We start from the raw sequence: 27,295 nt of genomic DNA, 5'->3' as shown, positions 1-27,295 counted from the left end.
CCCTTCAGTAGTTTACTTATAAGGATATCTAGGTTCCTTTGAACATCAAAATTATCCAATCTTTCATCGTTTAAATATACTCTGCTTTTCTGTTTTGTGCTTTAAACTGGATAATTTCACATAGTGTATCATTTCTTGTCACTCATTTAGCTTGTCTAATATCCCCTTGAAGCCTCTTTACGTCCTCTTTTCTACTCACAATCCCATCTAACTTTGCATCATCAGCAAGCATTTGATCCCCTCAAACAAATCCTGCACTTGTTTTCTGCAGTACCAAACTAATCATAGTTTGCCAGCCTGAGAAATATCTGTTTATGCCCACTCTGCTTTCTGGACGATAACCAGTTCTTATCCATTTCAGTGCATTACCCCTCGTTATGTGTGTTTTAATTTTGTTGATCAATCTTCTATATGGGACATTATCGAAAGGCATCTGAAAATCCAAGTACATCACATTAACTGGATCCCCCATATCTATCCTACCAGGCACATGTCAAAGAACGCTAAGAGATTAGTCAAATATGATTTTCCTCTCATAAAGATATGCATTCTGTGTTGTAAATTATATGTAATTAACACTATGTGTGGAATTTGAAACATTCCTTGACATTGCTAATAAAATTGCAAACAATTTTCAGGAACATTCCTCTTTTTTTAATGCAGGCAACATTAAAATCCAACCTGAAGGTGTTTTTTTCTATTTTAGGATTCAAATACTGTTATGAATATCGTGCTGCGGTATTGTGGAGAAATTCAGCTTGTAATATTGTGCCTGAGGGATGCTATTACCGAGGGATCGCGTGCCCAGGATTCTCCAGAGGACGTTCCGTACTTCAGCTGGGGTTCCTCACGGTGATGAAGCACACAGGTGAGGCACTTTTCCAAAGGGAGAAAGGGAATACTAAAAGCTGACTCAACTGCACTTCTCTCACGCATCCCTTGCCAACCTCATACAGAGTGGCATTGGCAGAGGCCTGTGCACAGGCTGCAACCTGCCTTACTGATGCAACACTGTATCAGCCATGCATCAACACTTTTTAGAATTACCAGTTAATAACTTGGCTCCCAAAAGAGATAGAAAAATTACTTTATTTTTAGTGAACATATACAGATAGTCACAGAGATAACAGATGCTAAACATATGGATCGTTTGCATCTTCCAAATGGAATCAAATCTGTTGACCTTGCAAAAGATTCTTTTCACTCCGAGTAAAGTAAGTGCTGTCACATCCATTACTAACCAGTCATTACAAGCTAATAGCTCAGTCATACGCACCATGTGTGATTTTATCACAGCTTTCAGTGGACACAGCAGTGATGTCTATGACCTGTCAAGTTTCAGTTATAAATAGTTCTAGAAATCTCTAAATGCTCCCAATTGTTGGAATAAAATGGATTATACAATTTGTACATCAGGTAGCTTCAACTGACAACAAGGACTCTTCTACTGTAGGTTACAGTTGTGTCTGGCCATTGCTGGGGGAACTGACACTTACTTGGTTTTATTCTTACCCATTTGGGTGCAACCAGAAAATTACCTATTCCTTTGTCCTCGAGGTATTGATGAGCAGCTCCCAGGCATCTGCTGGCCCCTTTCTGATCCTCATCTGTATGCTGTCCCTTGGGAAGTATGTCTGAAAACATGGTGGTAGTTTCCACACGTAAACTAATGACTCACAGTTTTACCTCACTACCATTTCTCTCAACCCTTTTCTAACTTGTCAGACTGTCTGACTTCCAGTACTTAACCAGCAGAATTTTCCTCCTGTTAAACATCGGGAAAACTGAAACCATTGTCTTTATTCCCATTACAAATTCCATCCTCTACCCACCAACTTCAGCCCTCCCTCTGGCAGTGAAACAGCACCACAATGTGGGTTCATATCTGACCCCAGCTGAATTTCAGATTTGTACCAGCCTTATGTTTGTCTATTTCTGCCACTCTATCATTGTCTGACTTCAGCCTTATCTCAGACAGAAAGAGAAATGCTGGACAAACTCGGCCAGAAACAATGAGAGAGCAGTTTGAAAATTCATTCCGAGAGGTTGCAAAGTGCCTAGATGGAAGATAAGGTGCTGTTCTTCTAGTTTATGTTGGGCCTCCCTCCAGCAGTGGAGGAGGCCACAGATAGATCAGAAAGAGAATGGGATTGAGGATTAAAGTGGTATGCTGCAGGAAGATCAGGATCACCCTGGCTGACTGAATGCAGATGCTCTGCAAAGTGATCACCCAATCTGCATATAGTTTCTCCAGTGTAGAGGAAGGCCACACTGTGAGCACGGAATGCAGTACCCTCAACTGGAAGAAGTGCAAGGAATGGCTGCTTCACCTGGAATAATTGTTTGGGTCATTCCAGCATCTGCAGTTGTATTTGTTTTTCAGCCTTATCTCACCTCATCCACTGCTGAAACCCTCTTGCAATGCCTCTGGAGTTGATTACTCCAACATGTTAATGGTTGGCCTCCTTTGTTCTACACTCCGCAAGTATGAGACCCTACAAAACTCATTCCGTCCCACTCACTCTGCAAATGCAGCCCATAGAGCACAGCTAATTCCCAATTTTCAGCAACTAAAGTTCTCAACTTTGTGCTTAAATCACTCCCTGATCTCATCTCTCCATATCTCTGTAATCTCCTCCATCTCAATTACTCCCTGAGATATCTGCACTCTTCTACTTCTGACCTCTTGGTCATCCCCATGTTTCATTTCTCACCCATACTTGACCCTGTCTTCAGTTACAAGCACCCCAAACTCTGGTATTCCCTTCATAAACCATCTCAATTCTCTACCTCTGTTTTCTTTGTTGAAGATGCTCCTTGAATTCTAGCTCTTTGACCAAATCTTTGGCTACTGTCCTAATATCTCGTTATAAAGTTTGGCATCATTCCTTGTTTGATCGTGCTTCAGTAAGTCACTGTAGGACACCTTTGCTGTGTTCAAAAATGCAGTTTTAATTGTAATATAACCTGCACTGAAACTGGAATCACAAATTAAAAGAAAATATTTTTCATGTAGTTTGAAAAGCATGTATTAATAGCTTTTGTAACATCATTGGCTATAAGTAGGGGAGGGCTGTAGAGGGTTAGCATACAACAATGAACCTACATTGGATATAAATAAATCAAAGTGCTCACAAAAAACATTTGGCCTCACTCATTCCTTCTGTTGAATCTGCAGATTCTGAACAGGTTATTGTGCAACACATCAGCAAGATAAGTGAGATTTATCAACTGGTCAGACATTACATGGATTAATTGATTAGTTCAGTATCCTGTTGTCAATGGAACAGCATATCAAGGGCGTGTTTTAACAACCATTACACCATGTGTGTGAATGGTTCTGGCAATAATCTATGAAGGATCCTGCTGTGACCATTTTATGTCATATTATTGGTAAATAAGTCATGGAATTTTGATGGACTGATAGGTAGCAATAAAGTATCCAGCCCCATGTAAAGTAAATACAGCTTTTTACAGATCTTGTTATTCTCTTGAGAAATAAAGAATGCACAACAACTGAAAACAGTTGAGCCACAGATAAAAAGAGCATTAAATTCCAGAGACTTGAAGTTAGAAATAAAACAAAATGTTGGAAGTGCAACAGGTCATGAGAGATAAAGGTAGCTGGATAATGCGGCAGGAAAATGGACCATTGACCCTTTGCCCTGCACCAGTGCTTATGTTCCACATGAGCCTCATCTCACCTGGCTCCAGCTCACTCTCTCAGCACTACCTTCTATTTCACTCACCCTCATACACCAGTTTCCTCTTAAAGGCATCTCGAGCCTCTGGTGCTCTTTCAGTAGTAAGCAGCACAATTTATCCTGCATTTCTTTTGGGTTTATTAGTGACTATCTTCTATAACTGATTCCTAGCTTTGCACTTCCTCACAAACAGAAATTATTCCTGTATGACTCTTTCAGTTGTTGATTAACCAAGTATCTCTATTATATAATATAAATATCAGTAGTTCCTTTAATATACTTGAGATCTGAGGGCAGTACACACTTTCTTGGCTTATTTTAAGAAATCAGCCTTGGGCAAAGGGCCAGTCTTTCTCTACTTGCTTGTGGTACCTGCTGTCTCCACACGGTCCCCATTGCTGTCTTTATGTTGCCTCAATATATTTCAATCATAACAGAAAAGTTACTTTAGGGAAGCCAGAGACAAAAACAGGAACAGTTAAAGACATTCTTTGATTTCAACTTTTCCCTTCCCTTCCTCTATTTCCACTTCTGGATATAGTCAAAGAACTAATAACTATTACAGGCCCACTAGTCCACAGCTACCTTGAATAAACTCTTCTATCTCACTTCCAGTAAAAATGCATTTTCCCAGCTTTTCTGGTTTGGAACTGATCTGATTAAAACATTGAAAGCATTTGCTAGATTTGCAATTGCTGAATCCCCAGAAATGACTTCCTGCGTTGTTGGAATTAAGAACACAAGAGTATAATCTTATTTGGAGTAAACCATACTGAAGGGAAAACTGAAAGCACGTTTTCAAGCAGGCATAGTAAGAATTTGGACTTTGCCAAAGGCTGTGGATGTTAAGATAAATGAAGCTTTCAGGACTAAGAATCAACAATGTTTGTTAGGTAAGGCACATCTTGGATAGGCACATGAATTTAGTAAGAATGGTGGGATATGGACATTGTGTAGGCACAAGGGAATAGTTTAGTTAGCAATTTAATTACTAGTTTAATTAGTTTGGCACAACATCTTGGGCCAAAGGACCTGTTCCTGTGCCGTACTATGTAAGAGTGCTGGCAAATCTTCAAAGGCAGGAGAATGGAGGTGAGCAAGATCAACACGGCCTAATTGAATTGTGATGGAGAATGGCCTATTACCATCAACTATGCCTTATGTTATTAATCTTTTTTTACATATACTAACCTTGTTTTTTTTCTGTTTTGAACCTTTTGAACACTATATTTTGATATTTTTATTTTGGGAGCAGAACTTGCTGGCAAGCATTTATTACCAATCTCCAAATGCCTTTAAACCAGGCTATTACATTGCTGTGGCTCAGGAGTCAAATGCAGGCCACACTTCCTACCCTAAAGGAGCCAGACAGATTTTTACAGCAACCTGGTAGTTTCAGGATACCATTGTTGATAAAAAGCCCTTTAAAAAAGAATAAATTTGCTTAATTAACTGAATTTAAATTGCCTAACTACCATGGTGGGATTTGAACTCTTACCTTTGAATCATTAGTTCAATAGATTCCAAGTCTAATGATTTAGTTTCAAGGATTAGAGTATTTGGATTAGAGTAGTTGAATGATATTATCAAAGTGCAATGCAGAAAAAAAGTCAGTGTCTTAAAGGTATAATTTGTAATCAGATTAGTTAGAAAACTAAGAAATGTATTTGTGCTATACACAACTACTCAGAGAGTGTGTGGGGGAGCATTGAAGAGCAGAGGTGAGGATGAGACAGGGAGTGAGAAGCAGTAAGTTGGTGGAGGTATCTATAATCTGTATCAGTTTCTATCAGCTGGTTGGGTAAAACTTGATTCTAGAAACTTTGCTCTCATCATAAAGGCAAAGGTACACACATCTTAGTACCTGAAAATTCTTACTTTAAATGTCAGCTGTATTCTGTACCACAAACCATCAGCTAAAGACCTGTGGGTTGCTGAAAAAAACCCACTTAATGTGCAAAAAACTAAAATCAGCAAGACTGCCTGTATCCAAAAGGTCATCGAAGGTACATTTGGCATTTCAAATGAGTCTGCATAAAACTGACATTTAAAGTATGAATTAGAGCAAATGGATTCTCTATATACAGGAATGCTTTTTATAACAGGTCATTCTGTAGGATTGTTTCAAGTAATGCTTTTAAGGTTTTTTTTTAGGAATTTCTAACCGCCAGACAGGTAAAATATAGGTTCATCAATGTTCTCAGATTCAGTTTTAGAATTTGACATTTTCAAATCTTGACAGAAAGTGGTGAAAAAAATCAGCTGCTCTAGTCCCTGAAAAACAAAAGGTAATTTAATAGCTAGAGTGAGACCATTCATCAATATCCCACTTCCAATAAATGATCTCACCTGAAGTGTTCAGATGGTGCTGGACCTGCTTTGTGCTTTTATGTCAGATTTATAGGATTAGTAGTTTCTGCTAATGAACTGGAAATTAATGTTGTTGTTTTATGAGTAGGTCTTTAACAGAATTGTACGGCATTCCTCTCTTTACCATTTCAACACACAAAGAAATAAGTTTTACAAATGTTCACGTTAACTGTTTGAAAATGTATGTATTGCCTAAAGACCAAATTAAAAATATCAGAACCCACAATCTACATTAATTGGAGAGGAATCAGGGGCTGTTACCATTGCCAACATGGACCATATCATTTCAACAAGATATTAGCCCAGTTAATAGATTTAATAGATTTAGCACCTCTGATAAAATATAAAGGTCTAAGCATTATTATAATGGCAATTTCTATTCCCTAAAGAATCTGCATTTGAAACATAAAGTTGTCTGTTTTTCCTTAGCTGTGGACCTACCTGTTTTGTGTTTCAAATGTTTTATTTCACTGTATACCATGGATATATTTTAAACAAAATATGACCTTTTCACAAGGGACTGACAGACTTCTCTTGGTCATTGTTAATCAGATATCTTTGACTCAGTGAAAGTTTTTTTAGTAGACTCAATTAGTGCGCTAAGTGTTTCTTATCTCTTTTTAGAAAGCAAATAATCTCACATTATTAATAACTATTAACTTCCATATATAATATGTCTTTATTATAGGACAATGGATTTACCATTAAAGATGAGAATTAAACAGGAGGATTAAGGAAGTGATAATTATACTACTAGATTTTGACTTGGCTTTTGAAAGTGAGGGAAATGTGCCAAGGTGTTTGGATAGGAATTCCAGTCTCTAGGCTGTGATAACTGAAAATCCTGCACAAATAGAGGAGCAGAGAGAGAGGGATTGGGAAAGGAGTAGGGAAATGCCCAGAGCTGGCAAAGTTAACTGGTGTAATATGCTATTGTTGAACAGGAGAAAGTTCAGGCTCATTTATAACTTTAAGTTTGACAGGCAGCACAATAAAACTGGTGGATCAAGTTACCTTTGGAGAAATGATGATGGTTCTGTATCAGAAGTGTGCACTTGGAAGATTCCCTCCTATTATTGGGCAACGGAGACACAAGAGACTGCTGATGCTAGAATCTGTTGCAACAATCTGCTGGAGGAACTCAGTGGGTCAAGCAGAATCCATGGGGGGAAAGGAATTGTCAATCTTTCGGGCTGAGACCCCGCATCAATTGGGCAATTATTGAGCAACATTGCTGACAGGAGCATACAAACCTAGAACAAGCAGTGGGGAAATCAAAAATGCAACCGTCAGGTATGGGGAAAGAAGTCACTGCAGAAGATGCACCAGCTTCATTTAATTAGGTAAAAATTAAACCATTTTAGGAAAATTGGAGGTAGGGAACGACAAGGAGGCTGAGTCCACGACTTCTAAGGAGGAAATGATAAGAGTGGTTTCGGGGCAGGATGGGGAATGCTGGAAGATGAGGGTGAGTTAATGATGAAGGAGAGCATTGGCTAAATTGAACGAGTAACAGTTGAGTCATGAGTAGAGAAAGAGAGCAGCTGTTTGATGAAGTACAGCTGAACATGAGTTGGACCTGGAGTTCATCTATTGGAAGCAATGCTCAATAGGTTTAACTGTGCCCACTTCATTTAATTCTGCGGGTTACACAGAAGAACATAAGAAACAGAAGCAGGAAGAGGTTGCTCAGACCCTTGAACCTACTCCATCATTTAATAAGATTGTGTCTGATTTAATCCTTGCCTCAACATTATTTCCCTTCTCTCTCCTCATATCCCTTGAATCCCTTTACTGTTAAGCTCCATCTTGAATTTATTGACTGCTCCTCCACAGCCCTCTGGGGTAGAGAATTCCAAAGGTTCATGAACCAGCTGAGAGAAGAATTTCCTTCCTATCTCCATCCAAAATGGGCAATGTTTTACTTTGAAACTATTCAGCTTAGTTCTAGATACTCCTAGTAGGGGAAAGTGTCATTTATTTAAAATTAGGACTCCAGATTTAGACATGTTTCTCACCTTGAAACTGAATTTAAGATTCTACCAATGCTATGATCTCTCTTTCCTCAGGGATTCTTTACTATGAGATCATTAATTAATCCTGTCTCATTACACAACGCGAGGTCTAAAATAGCCAGCTCCCTGTTGATTCCTCAGCATATTGTTCTAAGAAACCATCCTTTAGTAACTGTACAGTTGTGGCGTGGTGGTTAAATTACCGGACTAGTAATCCAGAGACTGGAGTTCAAATCCTGCCATATCCTGATGTGGAATTCTACTCAGTTAATAATCAGGACTTTGGGGGGCAGTGGGGGGGGAGTGGGGGTAGGAGGGGAGCCCATCTCGACCCACAACGTCGACTGTCCACTTCCCTCCATAGATGCTGCCTGACCCTCTGAGTTCCTCCAGCTCCTTTGTGCGTTGCTCCAGATTTCCAGCATCTGCAGCCTCTTGAGTCTTCCAGGTGTAATAATAATTATCATGAAAACTATAAAAAAACAATCTGGTTCATTTAGGTGAAATCTACCATCCATACCTGGTCTGGCCTTTATGTGACTCTGGGCTCTCAAGCCATTCCATTACTATGCTCAGACAGAGAAGGAATAAAACTGGATGGACATGGCAAAGTTGCTTCCAGACCAGTCAACTTTGCAAAGTGCTCCTCACAAAACCCTGGAAGTCCCTCTCCAATAGTACTGTGGGAGCTCCTTCACCAAAAGGACTTCAGTGCTTCAAGAAGGCAGCCAATGCTCCCCATCAATGGTAACTAAGGATGGAAACACTGGGCTAACTACCGAACATTCTTTCACTGTGGCCCTCACACTCATCCTCCTCCCCCTCCGGTGCTGCTGAGCCACTCGGGGCCCTGCTCCTGGCTCTGGCTGCACTCCCAGAGGAACCATTACCCTCACTAGTATCCAGAAGGGAAAATTTGTTTGTGAGGGAGATGGACTCGTGGGATCCCTGCACTACCTGCCTGCTCCTCCTGGTCTACCAGGCAGTCACAAATACTCTCTCTGCCTGCACTTACTTAAACTAAGATGCGACCACCTCTTTAAACATACAATCCACTAAGTCCGCAGCCTTATGGATGCACCACAGTGACTCCAGCAGCTGCTCCAGCTCCAAAACCAGGAGTTCAAGGTGCTGCAGCTGGAGACATTGCTTGCACATGTGGTTGCCTAGGTGACTGAGAGTGTCCACTACGTCCACACGGCACAGGATGCTCATTCCACTCAGCCGTGCTGTCCTGCAACTTCACAAAAACGTCACCACTCCCCCGTGTTCCTTTCCCACTCCCACCAGTCTACCCAGGATCTCTCTCCTTTTGTTCACCTTTTCCATCCCTTCCTCTCCCCTCCCCGATACCTAGACTCCTCACCCTCTGCCATCTGGTTCTATTTGGCCATCGCCTACATTCTATGTTCTATGTATCTATCTGCCTGGGTTTCTTCCCTCTTAGTTCACCTTCCCTAGACCCTTTCCCAGCTGGTTCCATCTGCTCGTCACTGCTTAATAATCTGGTTCCACCCATCTCCTAGCTGTCTCTGTTACTGCCCTCCACCCCCCACCCCTCACCACCTGTTCCATCTCCTAAAATGCTCATTTTCTTTTCTTATCTTTTCACCTATCACCTAGCAGCCTTTGTCTCAATGCCCTCCCCACTCCCCTACCTCCCCTACCCATCATCCCCCTCATCTGGTTCTACCTCCATCCCTGTCTCACCTCTCCCTCTCACCTCTTTATTACTGGCTATCTTCCCTCTATACTCTGATGCACAGTCTCAACACAAAGCATTGACCATCCTTTTGCCTTCACAGATGTTGTTTGACTCACTGAGTTCTTCCAAAAGGAGCTGGGCACAGGTAACCGAGGAACCTCCTGAACACTTTCATTAACAGTCGTTTCTTTCGCTACCAGAGTTCACCTGGGGGTAAGCAGGGAACGGTAAATGGGCTTGCAAAATAAAAGTACCCATGAAGTCCAGCAGTGAGGCTTTACTCTACCTACTGAGATGGTAACCAGATAGCCACTAGAAGAAGCTAGGCAAAGATTAAACCAATGATGAGTCATCACTATGTAAATCACCTCTCGATGGAGGAAGAGCACTTTATAATCTTTCATGTAGCAAAGTGCTTTTGAAATGTAATTATTGTTGAAATGTAAGGAAACCCAGCAATCAATTTGTGCACAGTAAGGTCCCACAAACAGCAGAGGTAAATGACTGGATGATCGTCTTAATTATGCAGCATAAAGGTTGGCCATAGGATTTTTTACATTCAGCTGAGTTGTCAGCAGGGGATATTGGATTAAAGTCTAAAAATGTGGCACCTCCAATAATCCAGTTATATCATCTGTAGCAAAACAACTGCAGGAAGCTTTCTACAGTGACTCAGCATGACATCAGACTGGTAAGATCACCACTTCCTTCTTGGAAATACATTGTCAGTCTTTCATCATCACTCAGTTAAAATCCTGGAACACCCTTCCAGACAGACAGCAGGGGTATCTCCATCAAACAAATTGCTCTGGTTCAAGAGGACAATTCACCATAACATTCTAAAAGGCAGTTGGGGATGGGCATTAAGTATTGGTCTTGTTAACAACCCCAAAGTCCCACAAAGCAATAAAATAATATCATTCCTAACTAACTAAATATCATAAACTGTTCAGACTGCATATAAAATATGGTGACTCAGTTAGTCCATATGGTCAAAACTTTTATTTCCTTTATCGATGAATGCCAGACATTGCTTACCCAATGCCAATTGATTGATTCATTTCCCAAGGCAGAAACAGACACAAATTCCTCCTATGGGTTCAGCCTGAGGGTAGGAAAAGAGTTGTACACCAATTGTACACCATACCTCAATGGTAATGAGGTAGAATCATGTATGAGTATGCAATGAAAGTTTTGTTAGTTTGCTTGAAGTCTGGCCCCCATTGGCCATTATACATGGAGGATGTTGCTTATGCTAAGCTTTCATATTTAATATTTAAATTTTGTATTCTTGTCTCCTGTTTCTAGGTACTGTTGAACCTATTGACAATATTAAACCTGGTTGCTGACCCCTGATATCCTTCAGGCTGGGCACTCTGAATACCAAACAGATAAGCCCCCAACTCATGCAGCAGATTAACACACATAAAGCTTGAGGAACTCAATGGGTCAGGCAGCATCTATGGATGGAAATGGACAGTCAGCATTTCAGGTTGAGACCCTTCATCTGGACTGAAAGGTAGAGGGGAGGTAGCTAGTATAAAATGGTGGAGGGAAGGGGTAGAGCAGAACTAGCAGGTGATAGGTGGATCCAGGTGGAATATGAGGAGCTGTTCCTCTAGTTTGCTTTTAGCCTCACCTCAGCAGCAGAGGAGGCCGAGGACAGACGTGTCGGTGTGAGAATGGGGAGGAGAATTTAAATGGCTGTCAACTGGGAGATCCAGATGGCCAAGGCAAATGAAGAGAAGGTGCTCAGCGAAGCAGTCACCCAGTCTGCGTCCAGTCTCGGCCACGTCGGGAGCACCGGATACAATAAGTAAGGTCAGAGGATGTGCATGTGAATGACTGCCTCACCTGGAAGGGCTGTTTAGGACCCTGGATGGTGGTAAGGGAGGAGGTTGAGGGACAGGTGTTACACCTCTTATGGTTATGGGGGAGAGCGCCTGGGGAGGGAGGGGTGTGGCTGGGAAGGGATGAATGGACCATGAAGCCATGGAGAGAGTGATTCCTGTGGAAAGCAGAAAGGGGTAGGGAGGAGAGGAAGTGGCTAGTGGTGGGATCACATTGTAGCTGGTAGAAGTTGCAAAGGATGATATGTTGGATGCATAGGCTAGTGGGGTGATAGATGAGGACCAGGGAAACTCTATCCCTGTTCTGTCTGGGGGATGGAGGGTGAGGGGGGTGGGTAAGAACAAAAGTGTGGGATATAGAAGAGATGCGGGTAAGAGCTCCATCAATAACAGCAAGGTGGAAACCCCATTTTCGGAAAGATTCGGATATCCTGAAGTGGAAGGCCTCATCTCAAGAACAGATGCAGCAGAGACAGAGGAACTGAGAAAAAGAAATGGCGTCCTTACAATTGACAGGGTGAGAGGAGGTGTCACAGATTACCCATTTTGCTGTCCATCAACCAGGACATGGGAAATTCTGTTTCCACATTGTGGTGTAAGTTCTTGCAATCCCATTTAATATTTCCTTTTACACCTATCATAAAATTTTCAGTCATCACTTAAAACCTTCAAACAGTCTCTCAAATATTTGTTCTATAGTCACTCATTTCCCTCTCAGTATGGGGAATAAAATGCTGTGTTCTCCAAATTCTTCCATAACTCTCAAGGCTCAAGCTGAGCAAGGAGCATGTTTAAGCAATTTAAATAATCTAACTGATAAACTGGTGAAATCAGCTCCTCACTCCAATAGCAAGAATGTATTCAAACAAGCAACAACCCCACTGCCAATTTTGGTGGGGTTGTGGAAGCAGCCCTCTGTAACTTGCAATCATTTTACATTACCCATTGTAAAAAAATGTACTGCTGTTTGAGATCCATAATAGAATGGTTTTCTTATTCTGTATTAGCTTTTCTCAACTACTTTTGCTCTGAAAATTGCAACATGTTAAATTTGTGCAAAATCTATAGAACTAATTTTGTATACAAAAATTTCATTATCATGTTTCCTTGCAAAAAGCCAGTCTTTTGACAGGCACCTTGAACATCCTGGAATTTAAATGTGAGTTTCCTTAAAGTTCAGCCCTGTAGACTGAGTATTTTCTTTCCATCTGCAAATTAACTCTAACAGTCAGAAAATAGGACTTGCATTGTATTGTGACATGCAGGTGAGTAAACAAGATTTTGCAATCATCACAATTCACACAAATTAACAGCTACAAGTGTCCAAAGCCAAATGGATATACACAAGCCTCTTCTACTGGGACCAGAACAGTTTGTGGTGTGGAGTTTTAAACATTTGTCAATGGGACTGAACTTCAGAAAAAGAGTACAACAAACTTTCGCTGTCATGTACTTGTAACAAAGGTCAAATTTCAACCCCATGATTTGACAGTAAAGTTCTTGCATTCCAAGTCCATATAACAATCCTTGGCCATTGTGCAGTAGGTCAAGAACATGGAATCCTGCAATTTCTAGACCCCTGAATCTAAATTACAAACAAAAATTAAAACCAAAAATATGTGGCTGTTGTGAAAATACAGGACTGTCATAATTTGTAACAGTTCTGTGCATCAGAAAAGTCAAGTAATTCATCCTTCTTGGGAGGCAGAGGAAGGTTATCAAGACCCCTTTGGAGGTGAAATTGTTCTGTGATGAATAGCTGCCACTGGAAGTCCAGAACTAAGCCAAACCTCTATGGTACGCTTGGTGTTTTAGTAGCTGAATCAGACAGATCTGCAGTACAATAGTTGATGACTGACTAGTCAGTCACCAAGAAGGTGAAGTTGATGGGAATGTGAGAGAGAATTGGTTACAGGGAAAAATGTAGAAAAGGGGTTAATGGAATTGCTCTGAGAGCCATGCGGACTTCATGGCTGAGGAGCCTCCTTCTAGGAAGTAAGAAGATTTACAGAACCCAAATTAGATCTACCATATGCCATTAAATAAATCATCTTAAAAAAGAATATCTAGCCCTTACCTATCAAGTGTTTGCTTGATCCCATCAAAAAGATTGGTAAGGTTTATATGTGTCCTTGTGAAAACTATTTTACATTTATATATAGAGAATAGGAACAACAGATATTCCAAGGGGTTACAGGAGGTCTGTTGTATAAACAATATCTCTGGTAAGTTTGATACTAAGGGATAAAGATGTAGACATGTCACACAGGATCTGTATCCCACATATTGCTCCAAGAAACCGGGCCTTAAAGAGAAATAGTTCCAAGGTCACTCCTCACAGACTGAAGAATCTGTATCATGCAGGGTGCTGCTGATGCAAGGACAAACAAAGAAAGAATTACCCCTGCAGTATCAGAGGGTTCCAAGGTTGGTGGCCACAGATATATCTGGAAGCCTCTGAGGCCAGCCACTCCTCTAGAACTTCATCTCCAAGATCCTATGGTGAAACATGCCTTTAGAGGTTTGCCATTCGCCCTGTTCCAGGGCCATATTAATGGACTAGAAAAGGAAGTAGCTGTGCTCCTGAGATTGGACAAGTTCAAGATCCTGTGATTTCATGCGGGTTATAAATAGAGTGTGTGTGTTGGCTTTGTGAATGAAAATAGGTCCCAGGTTCTCACTACAAAAGCAAAATACTGCAGATGTTGGAAGTTGTAAATCAACATTGGTTCAAAATTCTCTTCCACACTGCACAGATGCAATGCAACCTTGTGAGAAATTCCAGCAATTTTTGCATTTATTTCCCATTATGAATTTGTTTTGGTATTAAAAAGACTTTCACTAAGATTCTGATTAAGAGTTATTCAATATAATTCAAATTAAATCAAGTTACAATTATGCAGTATACGTTAAGATGTGATATGTTTGCACTTGTTTCTTTATAGCTTCAGCACATATTTTGAAAGTACAAAAGATGGATTTAAGGATAGCAACTAAAGCAAGATTGAAGTGTTGCTTTTAAAAGTAAAAGCAAATAGTTACATATAGCATAAAAACCTGAAAAATGATGATGTCTAATGTCCACTAAGAATAGATGGTATTAAAAAAAATTCACTAAGATTTTGATTTTGTTAATGTAATTCAAACTAAATGCAGTTACAATTATGTAGCATGCATTAAAAAGTAATAACTTTGCATTTTTGTCTTTTTAGCTCCAACACATATTTTTCCTTGTGGGATGTACTCCCAGTCTCTTAGCCAATGTCTATCCCCCTAAAAAAATGTGGATAATGTGGGGAGAATAAAATTGGATCAATATACAATTAGCGAAAATGGGTGCTTGATAGTTGGCACACACCTGGCAGGCCAAAAGGCCTGTTTCTGTGCTGTATGAATCTAAACGTCGTTAAAAGATAATTCCTGGTCTTTTAGCTCACTGCTGTTTGTGGGACCTTCCTGCGTAAACTTGGTTGCCAAATTTCCTTACACTGGAACTGCATAATGGCACCCACTATAACTTCATAAAGTTTTCAATAACTTTAAAACTTCATAAACTATTTCATCTTTAGGATGTCCTGACATTACTATATAAATGCTCCTTTTTCACAATCACACCTTCAGTTCTGGATTTCTTTTTAAATTTGAATAAATTGTTTCCATTCAGTTTTAAATGGGACCTTTGAACAACCTTGGAAGTTCCTTACATAAAGGCAACTTTTTTCCACCATTTGTGCCAATCTGAGGAAGAACTTGTGCAGTACATCTGGGTTTTAAATGGGCTCAGTTTACGGCATCTCAAAAGTGCTTTGAAAACTGAAATTGTGCTCAACCAGCAGTTTGCCCTTTCGCAAGCCTGGTAAACATTGCGTTGATACATTACAGAAAGCCTTCCTAATGTTCCTAAGTACTTCACAACACATCTGCTGAAATCACTAACACTGACCTTTCACCATCATCTTCATAGAAATGCCCTTGGATACTGGCAGTGTACTTTTGTTCTAGATTAATATGCGTGAAGCACTGCATTAGCTGAGACAGCTCCACGCTGCACAACTCAATTCAAAGGACAGCAATAAAGCAAACACAGCGTTGCACAAGGGAGCTCTATAAACGGAACAAAATTAAGCTGGACAAGTAAACTACCATTAGGCCCACAATCCCAGTAGTCTATGATGACCTACTAACTTCCGTCAATGTCAGCATCATTGCTGACACCTGGACCATATGGATTGCAGCCAGCAACCCAGTTAACATGGTGACGAATTAAACAATATATTGCAAGAAGCCATTGATTTCCAGTGCCAAGTACTGGAGGAGGGCCAGCAGGAGTTTTCCCCGAGAGAAAACTTTTTTGTCAGTAGCTTGTGTACAGCAATAGAGTTTACCAATCAGTTACTGCTAACCAAAGTCTACATTGGCAAAAGGGTATCCATTTCTTAATAATGTTCCATATTATCTACCACTGCTATATCTATAGACAGTCTCTTCATACCCCTTCAAGATTTCTACTTGCCTCCAGATTTGTCCCTGGGCCCCGGCACTCCTGCAGCTTCCATCACTCCACCATTGGCAACTGTGCCCTCAGCAGTCTTAACCCCAACCTCTGGTTTTCCTTCTCTAAATCATTCTGCCCTCATTCTTCAAACCCCATCTCTTTCCCAAGTATTCAGTTACCTTATGTGGCTTGATTATCAAGCTTTATTTTAAAATTGAACATTTTACTATCTTTACTATCACCCACACACTCCTTCCACTGGTTCCCCTCCCCCATCTGCCCTCCCCACCTCCCTCCCTTGATTCCATGCTCCACCTTCCTCTCCTATCAGATTGCATCATCTTCAGCCCTTTGTTGCCACCACCTACCACTTCCCAGCCTCTGTCACGATTTCCACTCTCACCTCCTCCATCTGCCTAACACCCCTCCCCACCTGGATCCACCTTTTGCTTGCCAGCTCTTGCTCTACCCCTTCCCTTCACCTTTCTATACTGGCAATCTCCCCTCTATCTCTCAGTCCAGGTGAAGGGTCTTGACCCAAAACGTTCACTGTCCATTTCCCTCCACAGATGCTGCCTGACCCACTGAGTTTCTCCAGCATCTTGTTTGTTTCTTTGCATAACCTAAATGCTTTATGTTAGGAAATGGCTTGGTTGCTTGCTTCTGCTTACTATGAGTGCCTGTATATCATTTTCTACCACAGCAAATAATGTTGTACAAAGGATTCCAGGCTCCAGTGCCAAGACATCATTACCTGCTAGGACTTGTGGTCCACTGAACCAGTTATATGTATCCAGGTCTAACTTGGTTTTACTTTTTATTTATTGCCTTGTCTCGTGTGGTATTTTAAGCTGAGCAGATCCTTCCCTTCTGTTATGCCCCTAAGTTTATAATAATTAAGTTTATTTTTCTATTGATTATTTTCTTTCCTTTATTTCACTGGGACAGAAAGTCAAATGAACCCAATCCGAAGGACTGGTACAAGGATTCTCACATTTTTGTATACATTGATATGTGGGACAGGCAAACTGAGCTTTGCAAAGATCCAAGAAGTTTTACACAGGTTAACTGAATATGTGGGCAAATGAGTCCTCTGCAATAATATCAGGGGAACATTTGACTGAGTGTGGCATTAAGGATCCACAGTAAAATTGAAACCGAAGGACATCAAAGGGAAAACATCACAAAGGTTGGTGTCACACTTTGTGCAACAGAAGATGGTTGTGACTCCCTTTTGCACTTACCAAATTAAGTAAACATACGACTAACCCAATTGTTAAACATACAATACGAATACGGTTTCAATTTCATAAATTTTTTGGATTGAATAAATTTAATTTGTCAAGTCCCATTCAATCTAATTTTTTCTTTCATCCATCCAGAGCTGACTCAGCTTTTTCCATATGGAAAAGGGAATAGTATGTTTTCGTGATCTATTCATTGATAACTGTTTTTCATCTTTTGAACAATTGTCTAATAAATATAATTTGCCTAGATCACACTTTTTTCGATATTTGCAGATGAGAAATTTTTTAAAAACTACTACACCCTCTTTTCCGACACCTTACAAAATTGAAACTATGGACAAAATTTTAGGTCTTAATCCTTATCAGAAGGGCTTGATAGCAATAATTTATGGTTTAATTATGAAAATACGTCTAGAATCATTAGACAAAATTAAGAATGAATGGGAAAGTGAACTCCAGACATCTTTACCTACAGAGACTTGGAAGAAAATTCTTCATTTAGTTAATACATCTTTAATGTGTGCCAGATACTCGTTGATACAGTTTAAGGTAGTCCACAGGACCCACATGTCCAAAGATAACTTAGCTTGTTTTTATAACCATATAAATCCTATATGTGACAGATGTAAATCGAATGTGGCTTCTTTGACACATATGTTTTGGTCCTGTCCTCTTCTGGAAAAATATTGGAAAGACATTTTTATCATTATTTCAAAAGTATTGAAGATTGATTTACAACCTCACCCTATCACTGCAATTTTTGGATTACCAAGGATAGAGTCTGGCCATTTATCTGCTTCCGCTAACCGTATGATTGCTTTTGTTACATTAATGGCCAAACGATCCATTTTGCTTAAGTGGAAGGATCCAATACCCCCTACTACTTTTCAATGGTTGTCTCAAACTATATCATGTTTAAACTTGGAAAAAATTAGGAGTGGTACTGTCGATCCTTCGCTTAAATTTGAAGATATTTGGAGTTCATTTATTCAATATTTTCACATGATGTAGCTCCCCTTTCAATAACTTTCCAACTTGGAGGAACGGAGTTGACAACATAACATTGCTCTGTTTCTACTGAGAAATTTTAGCCCAGTTTTTTTTCTTTTTTTTTGTTGTTTGTTTTTTTTTGAAATTTTTTTTTGTTTAGTTTATATTGTTTACAATTTTTCTTATTGATTTGGTTTTTTTTTAAATTTATATAATAAATCTTCTTCTTTCCTTTCTTTTATATTATATTCATTTACTAAGAGATCATTGGATCTACAGATTTTTTTACATTTTATTGTTCTTTATGATTATCTATGCTATGATTGTTATCCTGATCTCTTTGTATTACATGTATAAATATTGATGCTATTTATCAATCTGTATTAATTTGAAAAAAACTAATAAAAAGATTGAAAAAGAAAGAAAGAAAAGAAGATGGTTGTGGTTACTGGAGGTCAAACAATCCAGCTCCAGGACATTGCTGTAGTAGTTCTTCAGGGATGTTTCCTAAACCCATTCATCTTCAACTACTTCATCCATGACGTTCCTTCCATCAAATGGTCAGGAATGGGGATATTTGCTGACGAGTAAACAATGTTCAATTCAGTCCACAATTCCTCAGCAAATGAATCCGTCCATACCTGCATACAACAGAAGCAGGCATGGGCTGAATTGTAGCATATAACATTAACATCACAAAAGTGGCAGGCAATCACCATCTCCAACTATCTATCCTTGATAATCAATGTCATAACCATCACAAGTCTACCACCATAAACATTCTGGAGATGACTAATGACCAGAAGCTCAAGACCAACCACATAAATGCTGTGGCTACAAGAGCAGGTCAGAAGCTGAGTATCCTGTGGTGAAGGACTCACCTTTTGACACCACAAAATGTTTCCACCACCTATGAGGCACAAGTCAGGGGAGCAATGGAATACCATCTGCCTATCTGGATGTGCAGCTCAAGAAACACTCATGAAGCTCCACACCGTCGAAGAAAAAGTTGCCTCTTTGACTGATATTCCATTGATGACCTAAACATTAATTCCCTCCACCATTGACACACAGTGGCTACAATGTTTACCTCCTGCAAAAGGCATTACATTAATGCACCTGGGCTACTCCAACAAAAACTACGCCCTCTACCACCAAGAACAACAAAGACTTCAGGCACAGGGGAATGCCACCCCACAAGTCACATACCACCCTGACTCGGAAATAAATTGCCATTTCTTCATCCTCACTGGGTCTGAATCCTGGAATTCCCTACAAAGCAGCACTGTGGGAAGTACCTTCACCGGAAGAACACCACCTTCTTGAAGGCAATTAGGGATGGAAAATATGCATCCCATAATACATATTTGGGGTAGGAAAACAAGGAGTGTTAACTTGATGAATACATTTGGAAAGACAAAAGGATTCAAATACCCAATTCCCTAACATAAGATATTTTTACTAGTCACGTGTACATCGAAACACACAATGAAATGCATCTTTTGCGTAGAGTATTCTGGGGGCAGCCCGCAAGTGTCGCCACACTTCCAGCGCCAACATAGCATGCCCACAACTTCCTAACCCATATGTCTTTGGAATGTGGGATGAAACCAGAGCACCTGGAGGAAATCCACGCAGTCACAGGGAGAACGTACAAACTCCTTACAGACAGCGGCTGGAATTGATCACGGATCGCTGGTGCTGTAATAGCGTTACGCGAACCGCTACACTACCGTGCCTGCCCCACACCACCGTGCATGCAAATTCAGCTAGATAAAGTCATTAAAAATTCAGCAGAAAATCTGTAAAAAGGAACAGGGAGTACAAAAGCAAAAAAGTAAAAATAGATTGCAGGGCCACAATTAAGAGAACTGTGTGCAAATTTTGGTAACTTACATAAATTAAAACTAAAAAAAGCATAAAACAGAAAGGGCACAAAAGTTGAATTCAACAGCCAAAATGAAGAACTATCATTAGGAGATATTGGTACTTTTTCATTCAAGTGGAGGAGAAATGAAGTTTTAAGAATTTTTAAAACTATTGAGTTGTGAAAAAGTGAAAAGGAAAAATCATTTTTAAAGTCAGTAAGAGATTAACAAATGAAAACTGAACAATATTCTGGACCAGAGAAATCTATGAGTCATTGAGTCGGCCCACTGAGTCTACAAAGAGCATTAACCACCCACCTATAATAACCCTATATTTAATCCCAGTTTAAAAATTCTTCCCATGTTCTCAATTCCCCCCAGATTCTGTGATTTACCTACAAACTAGGGCAATTTACAGTGGCCAATTAACCTACCAACTGGCACATGCTTGGGATGTGGGAGGAAACTGGAGCACCCAGAGGAAACCCACACAGTCACTGAGAGAACATACAAACTCCATACAGACAGCACCTGAGGTCAGGATTGAACCTTGGTCTCTGGCACTGCAAAGCAGCAACTCTACCAGCTGTACCACTGCGCCTCATTAAAAAGGGTGGAACAAGACGATCAGTCTTGAAATACTTGTGTGTAGAGCCAGCATAATGTACAACTCTATACTACTTATGAACTTCTGCCTTGTATTGTTTATACTTGTTTAACCTTAGGTCAAGTTAAGTTCTCAACTTTCTTTTAATTTTATACTTAACTATTTAAAACCCATTAAAGAAGATTCATTTTCTTTCTACATCGTATATTTTGTACTTGTCTATATTAAGTTTTATCTGCCATTTGTATGCCCACTCCATATGCTATCTTTTATAACTATTTCCTGGTTGTTATTTAATATGGAGTCCAATAATATCTCTGCCCACCTTGTTCCATGCAGCAATCTAATATTTGTCCAGTATCACAATTATATCATTTAAATATTTTCCAGTTTTTCTCTGATAAGTGGAATTCGTTCATAATATGTATTGAATTCCTGATTTCTGATCCAGACTTCCCTTTGCATATGGTGCCCTGCAGCTGGTAGTCAGTTTACTTCCCCTCAGCTGTTCTTCAGTCTTCCACCTTAACCACTGTTGGACCAGGTAGCTCCATCTTCGCTATGATCAAATTAGCTTTCCCATAAAGTCTGCATCCCGTGGCCGCACTGCCACTTCAATTTACCTTCTCTAATTCTATTGATGCATAGTTTGTGTTGTGAGACCTCAGTGACACCTACAATCTATTCCCTTCCTCCAGCAAGGATCTCCAGGTCTTTCTAGTGTTCATAAAAATAATTTGGAATCATCTATTTTCCCCAGTTCAAGACACAGACGTGTATATTTTATTGATCTATTTTTCCTCAAAGTTGTAGGGTACTCGTTAAATTTCATGGTTGTCCATACTGATCATGATCTTGCTAACTTGCTCCAGATTTACCCCATTTTCTAATTAGAAGTTACTACTGCAAGCACAGAGATGACTTAGACATTCACTGCTATTGATCTTAGAGATGGACTAATGTTGCTTTTCCCCACGCTGAAGATGGCAGTGAAAATATAACAAACTGTAGAATTGCTTTTCAAGTCTGGAGACTTTAGTATGCTTCGCACCAGTATGGTAACATTTTGAAACCAGGCCATTACAAGTCATTATGTTGTAGTATTAGTTTTGGAATAAACAAGCATTTATTTTTCTGAATTATAAGGACATAATGCAAGCACAATAACCCAACTGTAAGTCTTTAACATATTGAACAGTTCTGTATAAGAATGAGATTCAAAATCACAAATCTTCATTTCAAGTGCAAATTTATATTGGGTATGTTAATTTTCTTCTGAGTGGATGGGCATGAAATGCTTTTGAGATATATGAAGATTCATTTAATTTTAATTGATAAAAATAATGAATAATGAGCAAATTATCCTAAGCAAAAGTGGCAGAAGTTGCTAATTACCTTCTAATTGTTGTCACTGTAGGTTGCAAAGGAGCTATTTAAACGTACGAACTATACATAGAGCAGCATAATTAATAATGTAAATCATTTATTTCATAATTTATCTCTCTTGTCTGTCAATCAAAGATCCCTCTTATGTAAATGCACAATATACTAGAAAATCAAGCTATTGTCTATGAGCTGCTGTCAAAATGCAGAAGCCAGCCGTGCTTCATTTAATTCACAAAAGCTGTGGCAATTTTAGGCAATGGACTAATGCCTATTTAAACAATTAAATGCAAAGGTCCAAGATGTAACATTGCACTGACAGCTTTGCCAAATCAACATCTGACTTGTTGGTTCAAGTGAGACTTCTTGTTTTGTTTAAAATGGTACCACTGTTATTAAGTTGAATGACCTGCTATTTTTCGTCATTTTAGAGGGAAATACAATGACATTATGATGCCATGAACAGTGTTGCTGCTGTATTTGTGGATACAAATTAAATTGCTGCCTTATCCATTTTACCCATCTGATAACTGTAAAATTGTCATAATCAAGTTCTACAACACTGTAAATTACCTATTGCCGGTGTGGAGACTCATTTCTTCAAATTTTAATGACTGACTTTCAAAACATTTTTAAGCAATTACTTTCTTTTCTCCATCCATATTTCTCTAAATTAAATCTTTTTTTCCATTAACTGATCTGGCATTAAACCCAATCATTTGAATTTTCACTTTCCCTTTAGTCTCTGGTTATGAAGTTAACAGCACAATCTATTTAAGGAAATTTATAATCTTTTCACTCGGGTCCCAGTTGTCAAGTTTCCCTCATTCTTCCCCCAGGGTTCTCCTTCCACACACACTCACCTGTCTACCTAGGTTTCTTCTCCCATTGTTCACCTCTCCCATCTCCTGGCTCCATTCCATCTGCCCATCATCCCCTCCCCATCTGGTTCCACCTATTACTCACCAGTCTCTATCCCACCCCTCCACTGCTAAATACTGGCAATCTTTCCTCTTCCCTTTCAGTCCTGATGCAAGGTCTTGACCCGAAATATCAATTTACACCTTTTCCCTCTACAGATACAGCTTGACCCATTGGGTTCTTCCAGCATTGTTTTTTGTTCCTGATTCCAGCACCTGCAGTCACTTTGGTCTTCCCTCACTCTTATACTATTAGCTTACCCTAGGAAAAAAATTAAAAAGCTGCATTTACAAGCACATGCCTAGCCAATAGTAGGCTGTAAATATCCTGGCTCAGTGAATTATGACCCAACATTTCTGGTCTGGCCATTGTATTAAATATTTGCTGAGCCTACCTTTACTATATTCCTTTTTGGATCTACAATAATTCCAATTCCTCCCAGGTCTCTGTTTTGCTGGTTCTGGTCTGATTCTGTCTGCATTTTTTTTCCTGGTTTGCAATATATCCTGATGTCCTTGGAAATAGAAAGTCTTTTTTCTACGCCAGCTTTAAAAGCACACATTGACAAGTTTGATTCACTCTTTCCACAAGAATACAAGAAAATAGAGCAGGAATAGTCCACTCATCTCTTCAAGCCTGCTCCGCCATTCAATAGGAACATGGCTGATCTATGCTGGTCTCAACTTCTCTTCTATTCCAGTTCCCCATAACCCTCAATATTTTTAAATGTTTATGATGCTGGAGGAACTCAGCAGGCCAGGCAGCAATTGTGGAGAAAAGCAGACGGTCAACGTTTCAGGTCAGGACCCTTCTTCAGGACTGAAAGTAGGAAAAGGGGAAGCCCAATATATAGGAGGGAAAAGCAGAGCAGTAATAGGTGGACAAAAGAGGGGAAACGGGTTGATGATAGGTAGATGCAGGTAAGAGACAGTGATAGGTAGGTGTGGGGGAGGAGGGGAGAGCAGATCCACTGGGGGGATGGGTCAAAGGTGAGGAGGAAAAAAGGGGGGTAGAAAAAAGAGAGATAGGTTAGTAAGGGGAAAAAAGAGGCATGGTTGGGGGGGGGGCGCGTAGGTTTGTGGGGATTAATTAAAGTGGGAAAATTCAATGTTCATGCCGTTAGGCTGCAAGGTTCCAAGACGGAAAATGAGGTGCTGTTCCTCCAGTTTGTGCTTGGACCGCCTGGCAGTGGAGGAGGCCGAGAACTGACATATCTGTGATAGGAGCGGGAGGGGGAGTTGAAGTGACTGACAATGGGGAGATGCAGATTGCAGTTACGGATGGAGCGCAGGTGTTCTGCGAAACAGTCACCTAGTCTGCATTAGGTCTCGCCAACGTAGAGGAGGTCACACTTGGAGCACTGAATGTAGTAGGTAATATTAAGGGAGGTGCAGGTAAATCTCTGTCTCACCTGAAAGGACTGTTTGGGTCCCTGGATGGACGTGATGTAGGGGCAGGTGTTGCACCTATGGCGGGGGCAGTGGAAAGTCCCTGGGGTGGGAGCGGGATGGGTGGGGAGGGAGGAGTGAACTAGGGAGATGTGGAGAGAGCAGTCCCTGCAAAAGGTAGAAAGAGGTGGGGAGGGGAAGATATGCTTGCTGGTGAGGTCCCATTGGAGATGGCAGAAGTGGCGGAGAATATTGTGTTGGGTACATAGGCTGGTAGGATGAAATGTGAGGACAAGGGGTACCCTATCCCTGTTGGGTCTGGGGGGGGGGGTGGTGAGAGCAGAGGTGCAGGAAATGGCAAAGATGTGGATGCAAGCTCTCTTGACCACAGTAGGGTCATAGCCATTGTTAGTAAAGAAGTTGGACATCTCAGATGTCCTGGACTGGAAAGCCTCATCATGGGAGCAGATGTGGTGGAGGCAGAGAAATTGAGAAAAAGGGATAGCATTCTTGCAAGAGACAGGGTGGGAGGTAGTTGTGGGCGTCAGTGGGTTTGTAGAAGATGACAGTGGATAAGCAATCTCCTGAGATGGAAAGATTGAGGAAGGAGAGAAAGGTGTCAGGGATAGTCCAAGTGAATTGGAGAGCAGGGTGAAAATTTGTGGTGAAGTTTATGAAACTGTCAAGTTCCGCACGGGTGCAAGAGGTGGCACCAATGCAGTTGTCAATGTAGCAGAGAAAGAGTTGAGGAATGGGACCAGAATAGGCTTGGAATAGAGACTGCTCACTGTAGCCAATGAGGAGGTAGGCAATAGCTGGGGCCCCACGTGAGTACCGATGGCTACGCCCTTAGTCTGTAGAAAGTGAGAAGAATCAAAAGTGAAGTTGTTTAGGATGAGGACAAGTTCAGCCAAGTGGAGGAGGATGTTGAAGTGACTGGCAACGGGGCATCTCCCCATTGCCAGTCACTTCAACTCCCCCTCCATCACAGATACATCAGTCCTTGGCCTCCTCCACTGCCAGGAGAAGTCCAAGCATAAACTGAAGGAACAGCACCTTGTTTTCCATCTTGGAACCTTGCAGCCTAATGGCATAAACATTGAATTCTCCCACTTTAATTAATCCCCACAATACTTTTTTTTTCTACCCCCCTTTTTTCCTCCTTACCTTTGACCCATCCACCAATGGATCTGCTCTCCCCTCCTCCCCCACATCTGCCTATCACTCTCTTACCTGTATCTACCTATCACCACCTTATGCCCACCCCACCACCCCTCTTTTGTCCACCTATCACTGCTCTGCCTTTCTCTCCTATATTGTGTTTCCCCCTTTCCTATCTTCAGTCCTGAAGAAGGGTCCTGACCCGAAAGATTGACTGCCTGCTTTTCTCCATGGATGCTGCCTGGCCTGTTAAGTTCCTCCAGCAACTGCAGTCCTTTGTTTCTCTACTTTAAATATTTATCTCCACCTTTACAAATTTACTCATGCACTTTAAGCAAAAAGGCAAGATCAGACTTGGTTGTGGTCCCCAAAACTGTACGATGTGCCAAGGCTTACCACTGATTGAAGAGTATTGTAAAATAGTAGGCTACTGTACTGTGATCATCTCATGAGTGGATGAGAGAAAGTTTTGGGGTGGGGGGGGCAGTGGAGGGAGTACCAGTTTTACTCAGATCCATTTGTGGTTATGTTTAACTGACAAAAACAACATTCATGGAAACCTATTGCATGCACTGTTTCCAGATCAAAAATGAAGCCAAGGGCATTTGCATGGCCCAAGTTATACCCATCTTTTTGTGGGACAAGTGGAACAGTCTTTGTTTCAGTCCTCACTCCCTGAACTCTTCTTCCACAACATCAAGTACTTGAAAATTTCACCACTCTGGATAAACCAATTGCAGCCCATTTCCACCCTGCTCTCACCTTCACATGGCCCATCTCAGACACTAGTGATTTTTTAAAAAATGTCATGCTAGCTCAGTTTTTCTTATCCTGCTTGTCAGGTCTGCTAAGCATATCCCACAACCTTACTTTTAACGCACTACACAGACCGAAAAGCTTGATGTGCCAGTAATTGCCTCCAATTCACCCCATCACAGACGTGCGCTACGTTCTACACATCCCTTCCACCACCTTCTCTCCCAGCTTCTCTGCTCTGTAGCAACTTCTCTGTAGCTGTGACACTTTACTCTGCATTCTGTATTGTTTTACCTTGTACTACCTCAATGCACTGTGTAATGAATTGACCTGTGTGCAAGACAAGTTTTTCCACTGTACCTCAGTGCAAGTGACAATAAACCAATTCCACACTGAAAACCAACTTGTATCTCTTTCCCAGTTCTGACACAGGTTGAGACCTGAAACATCATCCATTTTTCCCCACAGATGCTCCCTGACCTGCTGAGTGTTTCCAGCATTTTTTATTTCCACTTTGCATAAATCTTTGCAGCTTTAACAAAAAAGATCCATTAGACAAATATGGCATTTGGTATCAAAAGATGTATTGGCTGCATTGTTATTTTGGAGAACAAATGTAAACTTATTGTAATAAGGAATACTCTGCACCCAAAGCCATATTAGATAGAATAGACATTGAGGCAAAGTTTTGTTAAAGTGGATCTCAAGCTGCTTCTCCAGCAGTCACTCAGGACTAAGGAAGACCTGCTTCCATTCTGGTTTTTGGGTTCCAAGGTAGCTGATGAAGCCAAAGTGGGAACCACAGACAGGGCAGGTGGTGGTTTCAGGGCAGATG

This window comes from Pristis pectinata, chromosome 11 (assembly GCF_009764475.1).
Source record: "Pristis pectinata isolate sPriPec2 chromosome 11, sPriPec2.1.pri, whole genome shotgun sequence".
In the NCBI taxonomy this organism is placed as follows: Eukaryota; Metazoa; Chordata; class Chondrichthyes; order Rhinopristiformes; family Pristidae; genus Pristis; species Pristis pectinata.
This window is presented reverse-complemented; position numbering follows the sequence as displayed.